This window comes from Castor canadensis, chromosome 10, assembly GCF_047511655.1.
Source record: "Castor canadensis chromosome 10, mCasCan1.hap1v2, whole genome shotgun sequence".
In the NCBI taxonomy this organism is placed as follows: domain Eukaryota; kingdom Metazoa; phylum Chordata; class Mammalia; order Rodentia; family Castoridae; genus Castor; species Castor canadensis.
This window is the reverse complement of record NC_133395.1, coordinates 144,719,796-144,729,006: the sequence shown is the minus strand read 5'-3', so window position 1 is coordinate 144,729,006 and position 9,211 is coordinate 144,719,796. Positions and strand designations below refer to the sequence as shown.

Sequence of the window (9,211 nt, the reverse complement as noted above, 5' to 3'; positions counted from 1 at the left end):
GCTGAATGATGCTCTGTATGGCACATTTTAAGACAGGAAGACTCCCCTGCATGTATTGCTACAGACAGTTGGTCTAATTAAGGGGTTGCCGCAATGGAAAAGCCAGGACTGGTGAGTGGGATGAGGTACCCTATGGGGTGCGCAGTTGTGGCAAGACTTATGAGACTGGGGGCAACATAAGCAAGTGTTTATTACACGTGTCCGCCCATCGACCCCCCCAGTGCTCCTGGACAGGAAGAAGCGGATGCATTGTCCAATATCAGAGCTGGGAAACTCATCCTGAGAGTCACCTGGCTCCATGAGACACTTGGTCATGTGGGGACATGGGCTCTGCAGCTATAGGACCACAATTAGGAGTAACTACTACCATTGCAGAAGCACAGGGGGTGTGTAATACTTGCTCTAAGTGTGCTGCGGTGTGTCCCTGTGACATTGTTCCCTTAGGGAACATTGATAGAGGGCAGAAGCCCCTGCAAGACTGAAAGGTAGACTATATTGGGCCTCTACCAAGATCACTAGGCAATTATTATATTTTGACTGTGGTAGATACCGTCACTGTCTATTGTTTGTGTCTGCTGCTATGCATTCCTCCCAGGATACAACTCTACAAGGCCTTAAACAACTTATGTCAGCCTATGGCATGCCCTCATTTTGTTGGACAGAGGTACAAACATGGGCCAGGGAAAGGGAATTCAATGGAAATTGTGTGTGCCATATCAGCCACAGGCTGCTAGTATGAGTGAAGGATATAATGGAATGTTAAGGCACCATTTGTGCATAACAGCACCTAATCCCCCCGCTTGGAATAGATGGGCTGAGTGACCTCCTCATGTTGTATGCTCATTAAATGAGCAGCCCAGAGAGTGGCCATTCTCCTCTGGATAGGCTCTAGCCTCAGGCCAGAGGCATTTATTTTTTATTTATTTTTTTTTAAATTTTTTTTTATTATTCATATGCGCATACAATGCTTGAGTCATTTCTCCCCCCTGCCTTACCACCCACTCCATCCCCTCCCTCTCCTTCCCACCCCCTCAATACCCAGCATAAACTATTTTGCCCTTATTTCTAATTTTGTTGAAGAGAGAGTATAAGCCATAATAGGAAGGTACAAGGGTTTTTGCTAGTTGAGATGAGGATAGCTATACAGGGAGTTGACTTGCATTGATTTCCTGTGCGTGGGTGTTACCTTCTAGGTTAATTCTTTTTGATCTAACCTTTTCTCTAGTTCCTGTTCCCCTTTTCCTATTGGCCTCAGTTGCTTTTAAGGTATCTGCTTTAGTTTCTCTGCGTTGAGGGCAACAAATGCTAGCTAATTTTTTAGGTGTCTTACCTATCCTCACCCCTCCCCTGTGTGCTCTCGCTTTTATCATGTGCTCATAGTCCAATCCCGTTGTTGTGTTTGCCCTCGATCTAATGTCCACATATGAGGGAGAACATACGATTTTTGGTCTTTTGGGCCAGGCTAACCTCACTCAGAATGATGTTCTCCAAGTCCATCCATTTACCAGCGAATGATAACATTTCATTCTTCATGGCTGCATAAAATTCCATTGTGTATAGATACCACATTTTCTTAATCCATTCGTCAGTGCTGGGGCATCTTGGCTGTTTCCATAACTTGGCTATTGTGAATAGTGCTGCAATAAACATGGGTGTGCAGGTGCCTCTGGAGTAACCAAAGTACACTTTTGTAACAGTGCATGTGTGTTTATGGGACCAGGCTACTTTGTAACTAGCTTTAGGCCACTTTTGTTCTCTTCCTACAAGAGGCAGGGATGGCTAGTTCTGTCTGTCTCACCTTCCCTTCTGGTTCCTTTCTTTTTCTGTCCGTCTGCTGTAGTGTTGCTTGCAATAAAGTTACCTAAATGCAATTGTCCCCAGTCCCGCGTGCATTCTTCCAATTTTCCACCAGAACCGTTGGCCAAAATGGTGGGCATGACACACTGACATCACAGTGTGGAGGACTGATGAGGAATGGACACTAAACAGGTGTAGCAGGGAGCTGTGCCAACTTCCCCGGGCTCCTCCACCCGGGATTCCAGTCAGGAAGGCACCCAGCACCACGCTAGCCTTCCAAAGCATCCTGTGTGATTTTTGGTCTTTGGGGCCAGGCTAACGTCACTCAGAATGATGTTCTCCAATTCTATCCATTTATCAGCAAATGATAACATTTCGTTCTTCTTCATGGAGGGCAAACACAACAAGGGGATCGGATTTTGAGCACATGATAAAAGCGAGTGCACACAAGGGAGGGGTGAGGATAGGTAAGACACCTAAAAAATTAGCTAGCATTTGTTGCCCTTAAAGCAGAGAAACTAAAGCAGATACCTTAAAAGCAACTGAGGCCAATAGGAAAAGGGGAACAGGAACTAGAGAAAAGGTGAGATCAAAAAGAATTAACCTAGAAGGTAACACCCACGCACAGGAAATCAATGTGAGTCAACTCCCTGTATAGCTACCCTTATCTCAACCAGCAAAAAACACTTGTTTCTTCCTATTATTGCTTATAGTCTCTCTTCAACAAAATTAGAAATAAGGGCAAAATAGTTTCTGCTGGGTATTGAGGGGGTGGGGGGAGAGGGAGGGGGCGGAGTGGGTGGTAAGGAAGGGGGTAGGGGCAGGGGGGAGAAATGACCCAAGCCTTGTATGCACATATGAATAATAAAACAATAAAAAATGCACACGTATTAAAAAAAAAAAAGCATCCTGTGCCAAGTGCGGTGAGCTGAAAGATGCCCAAAGCTGCCTGGAGACCTGAAGCCGCTCCACCCCACCTGGGGAAAATGTCAAGAGACCTGCCTGGGACACTTCTCTTGTCCTGCTCTTCTCTGTCCTCTCTCCCATGGTTCCCGATAAGTTTCTCAAAAATCCTATGATAAAATTGATGCTCTGAACACAATGATCTCGTGTTCTCTGTTTTGCATCCAGAATGAACAGGGGTAGTAGTGATGTGGTACCAGGAGATAATCAAAAATGGACTTTGGAGGCCACAAATGATTAAAAGTGCTTTGGAAGAGACAAGGCTGTCTCTTCCTAAAAGGGCAGCTGCAAAAATGGAATCCCAGTGAGTGACCTTCCGACAGGAATGGTGTCATATTCAGTAGGGGCGTTAGGAGCGATCAAATCCACAGTACCTTGTGTTGTGAGTTAGTGTTCCTCAGAATGGCTTGGGATGGGAGACACCGAGGACACCTCAGTGAGAGGACAGCGTGGTCAGGGAAGGCCCCCTGAGATAGATGTCACCTAGGATCTCAGACCTGAGAGCCATGTCACAGGCAGCCAGGCAAGGTCTGTGGGAGAACATCCTGGTGAAGGGACAGTGCTGAGGCACATGGCAGCTCAGCTTCTGGGGAAGGACAAAGGAGGGCAGTGTGGCTGCAGTGTGGAGAAGGGGAGAGGAAGGGGAGAGAGGGGTCTGAGGACACTGGACCACATCCTGCAGGGTCTGTGCCATGGGAAGGACATCGAGTTTCCTATGGCTGAGCTTGGGAGACTTCAGAGGTGCCCATTCCTCTGTTGTTCGCTCTGGTGACCAGTGAACAGACTGCTGGGACATCCCAGTGATAGATGGTGGTGGCTTGTTCAGGTGTGGTGAGGTAGGGGTCAGCCAGGTTTCCCTTAAGACAGTTTCTGAATGTGCAGCTGATGGGTGTGACAGGGCTGTGGGGCAAGTGGCCAAGGGAGGGTGAGAGAGGAGGCAGCAGCTGCTTCTAAGGGACATTTACCCTTGCTATATTGCAGGTTCTTGCTGGGGCACAGAGCTCACTCTTCTCGCTTGCTCACCTCCCTGTTAGGCAGGCCCATGGCTAGCCTCACTGTACTGGCCAAGTACAGCTGGGAGTCAAGCTGGAAACTCAACAGTCAGTCCCAAAATCCAGATCTAATCATGACACTTGCTGGCTCTTAAGGTCCTCAGTCTGGCTGAGCAGTGGGTGAAAGGTGCCACAGTTACTGGAGGATGAAGGGGCTGGGGAAGGTGGTCCCAGCTGATCCAAATAGTGATCAGCTACCGTGCTTTCCCTAAAGGGACTCTGTTAACTAGTGCTTTCTCTCTTGATCCACAACCCAGCAGGAACAGGGGCTGTCATGCCCATGTACAGCTGGGAGTATAGCCGAGAATCCTGCAGTCAGGCCTAGGAGCCAGAACTAACCAGAGCACCAGCTGCCTCTTGAGGATGGTCCTTAGTCTTCAACTAAGCAGTGGGTGAAAGGTGACACTGGAGGATGAAGGGGCTGGGGAAGGTGGTCCCAGCTGATCCAAATAGTGATCAGCTACCGTGCTTTCCCTAAAGGGACTCTGTTAACTAGGGCATTATCTGAGAATTACACCTATCTCAGCAGATGTGCATGGATCTCAACTAAAAACCCCAAACAACCTTCCTCCCACCTCCCAATAACATGAGAAGTCAAAGGCTGAACGCACCCTGGGGTGACAGTTTCTGCCCTAAATGAGTTAATAAAGGGGGAGTTCAGAGCAGGGGTCAGGTATAGGGCTTGGGGTCCCTAAATGAGGTAATAAAGGGGGAGCTCAGAGCAGGGGTCAGGTAAAAGGCTGGCAGAGTCTTGGTTGCAGGTGGCCACCCACCTGCCACCTCTGCTAAGTGTGACGCTCCTATTCACTCAGGGTCAAACCCGAGGTCCAAGTCCAATGCTGTTCTCACCTGACTTTGCACCTGAAACGGGGACGGGGGAGAGGAGCCTGCTGGTTTCTGGGTGCCTATGAACCCCTTTTCTCTGTGAATTTACAATCCAGTCCTCAGTGGCCCTCCTTCTCGATTCATATCATTCAGTGGAGAACTTTCTATAATGGCTCTGACTGTGACTCTCTGGACTTGTGTCCTCTGGTCTCCCCTCCAGAACCCCTGGCTCTATGGCACTAGCCCTTCTGGTCCTGTCACTGTCTGGTATGGGGTGTTGTGTCCAGTTACCACCCCACCATGAGGGCTTAACCCCCTCAAGGACAGAGCTGAAACTACCATCAGCCCTGTGCTTGCCATCCTGGTGAGGACGCTGATAGTGGGGAGACCATGTGGGAGGTGGAAGGTGACATGGGAACTCTCTCCATACTTTGTACTCAGTGAATCTGCTCTAAAAAAAGAGATAAAGCATGAAAGGAGGAAGAAATCATTTCCTACCCCACCCAAGAAGCCCTGTGTTTGTGCCTGTTCAATGCACCTAAGAACGAAGATCTGAGCTCCCAATCTGGGCTGTAAATAAACCCCAGCCTCTCTCAAGGCCTCAGTCTCCTTCAGGAATACAATGGGACAGTCACTTCTCTTCTAGGTCCTTCTCCATAGAGCATTAAACTCAGATAGAGCCCCAATAAATACAAGAGCAGATATACCCTGATCCATTGGAAAGGCCTGAAATTCTCCCTCCCAGAGTCTCTGCCCTTTCATGAGCTGCAAGTGATCATGGCCCAGCCCCTTCAGACCCTGGCTATAAACTCCACCCTTTATTCACACACAGCATGTTGCCAGGACAGACAGACGCCTCAGATAACCCTGTAGAAAGAAATATGACACAAACACATTTTCATTTTCTAACTGTCATAGGAAAATGTGAAATTGATAGATTTTGTTTTTTAAAGCAACTTCAGGTGCCCAGCCAAAGAGAGCAGAAAATAGACATTTCCCATTCCCTCCCTACACACACACACACACTCTTTCTCTCTCTCTCTCTCTCTCTCTCTCTCTCTCTCTCTCTCTCTCTCTCTCTCTCTCTCTCTCTCCTCTCTCTCACACACACACACACACACACACCTGGCACAGCCTCTCCCATGATCCCCCCAGACCCATTCCTCTGCTAAAGTTGCTGATATCACAATCACTCAAGTTCACAGTTAAGGGCTCATTCTTAGTATTGCACATCCTATGGGTTTGAACAAATTGGAAAAAAATCATGTACCCTCCAAAACTGAACCAAGAGGAAATTAATCACCTGAATAGACCTATAACACAAAATGAAATTGAAGCAGCAATCAAGAGTCTCCCCAAAAAGAAAAGTCCAGGACCTGATGGATTCTCTGCTGAATTCTATCAGACCTTTAAAGAAGAACTGATACCAACCCTCCTTAAACTCTTCCATGAAATAGAAAGGGAAGGAAAACTGCCAAACACATTTTATGAAGCCAGTATTACACTTATCCCAAAACCAGGCAAAGACACCTCCAAAAAGGAGAACTATAGGCCAATCTCCTTAATGAACATTGATGCAAAAATCCTCAACAAAATAATGGCAAATCGAATTCAGCAACACATCAAAAAGATTATTCACCACGACCAGGTAGGCTTCATCCCAGGGATGCAGGGGTGGTTCAACATACGAAAATCAATAAACGTAATAAACCACATTAACAGAAGCAAAGACAAAAACCACTTGATCATCTCAATAGATGCAGAAAAAGCCTTTGATAAGATCCAACATCATTTCATGATAAAAGCTCTAAGAAAACTAGGAATAGAAGGAAAGTTCCTCAACATTATAAAAGCTATATATGACAAACCTACAGCCAGCATTATACTTAACGGAGAAAAATTAAAACCATTCCCTCTAAAATCAGGAACCAGACAAGGATGCCCACTATCTCCACTCCTTTCAACATAGTACTGGAATTCCTAGCCAGAGCAATTAGGCAAGAAGAAGGAATAAAAGGAATACAAATAGGTAAAGAAACTGTCAAAATATCCCTATTTGCAGACTATATGATCCTATACCTTAAAGACCCAAGAAACTCTACTCAGAAGCTTCTAGACATCATCAATAGCTATAGCAAGGTAGCAGGATATAAAATCAACATAGAAAAATCATTAGCATTTCTATACACTAACAATGAGCAAACGGAAAAAGAATGTATGAAAACAATTCCATTTACAATAGCCTCAAAAAAAATCAAATACCTAGGTGTAAACCTAACAAAAGATGTGAAAGACCTCTACAAGGAAAACTATACACTTCTGAAGAAAGAGATTGAGGAAGACTATAGAAAGTGGAGCGATCTCCCATGCTCATGGATTGGTAGAATCAACATAGTAAAAATGTCTATACTCCCAAAAGTAATCTACATGTTTAATGCAATTCCCATCAAAATTCCAATGACATTCATCAAAGAGATTGAAAAATCTACTGTTAAATTTATATGGAAACACAAGAGGCCACGAATAGCCAAGGCAATACTCAGTCAAAAGAACAATGCAGGAGGTATCACAATACCTGACTTCAAACTATATTACAAAGCAATAATAATAAAAACAGCATGGTACTGGCACAAAAACAGACATGAAGACCAGTGGAACAGAATAGAGGATCCAGATATGAAGCCACACAACTATAAGCAACTTATCTTTGACAAAGGAGCTAAAAATATACGATGGAGAAATAGCAGCCTCTTCAACAAAAACTGCTGGGAAAACTGGTTAGCAGTCTGCAAAAAACTGAAACTAGATCCATGTATATCACCCTATACCAAGATTAACTCAAAATGGATCAAGGATCTGAATATCAGACCCCAAACTCTTAAGTTGATACAAGAAAGAGTAGGAAATACTCTGGAGTTAGTAGGTATAGGTAAGAACTTTCTCAATGAAACCCCAGCAGCACAGCAACTAAGAGATAGCATAGATAAATGGGACCTCATAAAACTAAAAAGCTTCTGTTCATCAAAAGAAATGGTCTCTAAACTGAAGAGAACACCCACAGAGTGGAAGAAAATATTTGCCAACTATACATCAGACAAAGGACTGATAACCAGAATATACAGGGAACTTAAAAAACTAAATTCTCCCAAAACTAAGGAACCAGTAAAGAAATGGGCACGTGAACTAAACAGAACTTTCTCAAAAGAAGAAATTCAAATGGCCAGAAAACACATGAAAAAATGCTCACCATCTCTAGCAATAAAGGAAATGCAAATTAAAACCACACTAAGATTCCACCTCACCCCTGTTAGAATAGCCATCATCAGCAACACCACCAACAACAGGTGTTGGCGAGGATGCGGGGAAAAAGGAACCCTCTTACACTGTTGGTGGGAATGTAGACTAGTACAACCACTCTGGAAAAAAATTTGGAGGCTACTTAAAAAGCTGGACATCGATCTACCATTTGATCCAGCAATACTACTCTTGGGGATATACCCAAAAGACTGTTACTCCAGAGGCACCTGCACATCCATGTTTATTGTGGCACTATTCACAATAGCCAAGTTATGGAAACAGCCAAGATGCCCCAGCACTGATGAATGGATTAAGAAAATGTGGTATCTATACACAATGGAATTTTATGTAGCCATGAAGAATGAAATGTTATCATTCGCTGGTAAATGGATGGACTTGGAGAACATCATTCTGAGTGAGGTTAGCCTGGCCCAAAAGACCAAAAATCGTATGTTCTCCCTCATATGTGGACATTAGATCGAGGGCAAACACAACAACGGGATTGGACTATGAGCACATGATAAAAGCGAGAGCACACAGGGGAGGGGTGAGGATAGGTAAGACACCTAAAAAACTAGCTAGCATTTGTTGCCCTTAACGCAGAGAAACTAAAGCAGATACCTTAAAAGCAACTGAGGCCAATAGGAAAAGGGGAACAGGAACTAGAGAAAAGGTTAGATCAAAAAGAATTAACCTAGAAGGTAACACCCACGCACAGGAAATCAATGCAAGTCAACTCCCTGTATAGCTATCCTCATCTGAACTAGCAAAAACCCTTGTACCTTCCTATTATTGCTTATACTCTCTCTACAACAAAATTAGAGATAAGGGCAAAATAGTTTCTGCTGGGTATTGAGGGGGGGAGCGGGAGGGGGTGGAGTGGGTGTTAAGGGAGGGGGTGGGGTCAGGGGGGAGAAATAAACCAAGCCTTGTATGCACATATGAATAATAAAAGAAAAATGAAAAAAAAAATCATGTACCCTCCATTATAATGTCCTAAAGAATAGCATCATTGCCTTAAAAATCCTCTCTGGTCTGCCTTTTCATCCGTTTTTAATCCCTATTGAAAAGCTGTATTTCAAAAACCACTCCTGTGGTCCCAGCTACTCAGGAGGCTGAGACAGGTGGATGGTTGAACCCAGAAGTACGAGGCCAGTCTGGGCAAAACAGCCAGACCGTATGTCAAAAAAATAAAAACAAAAGCATGTCACAGGCTTCTGATGCTCTGTGAGGTGTGAGAGTTAATGGTATATTAGAGTTCTGATGGCAGCTGTATT

General features: G+C 44.7%; 1 non-coding gene across 1 annotated transcript; it reads left to right on the top strand.

Moving 5' to 3' along the window:
* Positions 1 to 9,115: 9,115 nt before the first annotated feature.
* LOC141413177 (small nucleolar RNA SNORD28) lies at positions 9,116 to 9,203 on the top strand. The gene has a single exon (XR_012437988.1). It is a non-coding gene; the product is annotated as a small nucleolar RNA SNORD28 (small nucleolar RNA).
* The last annotated feature ends 8 nt before the right edge of the window (positions 9,204 to 9,211 follow it).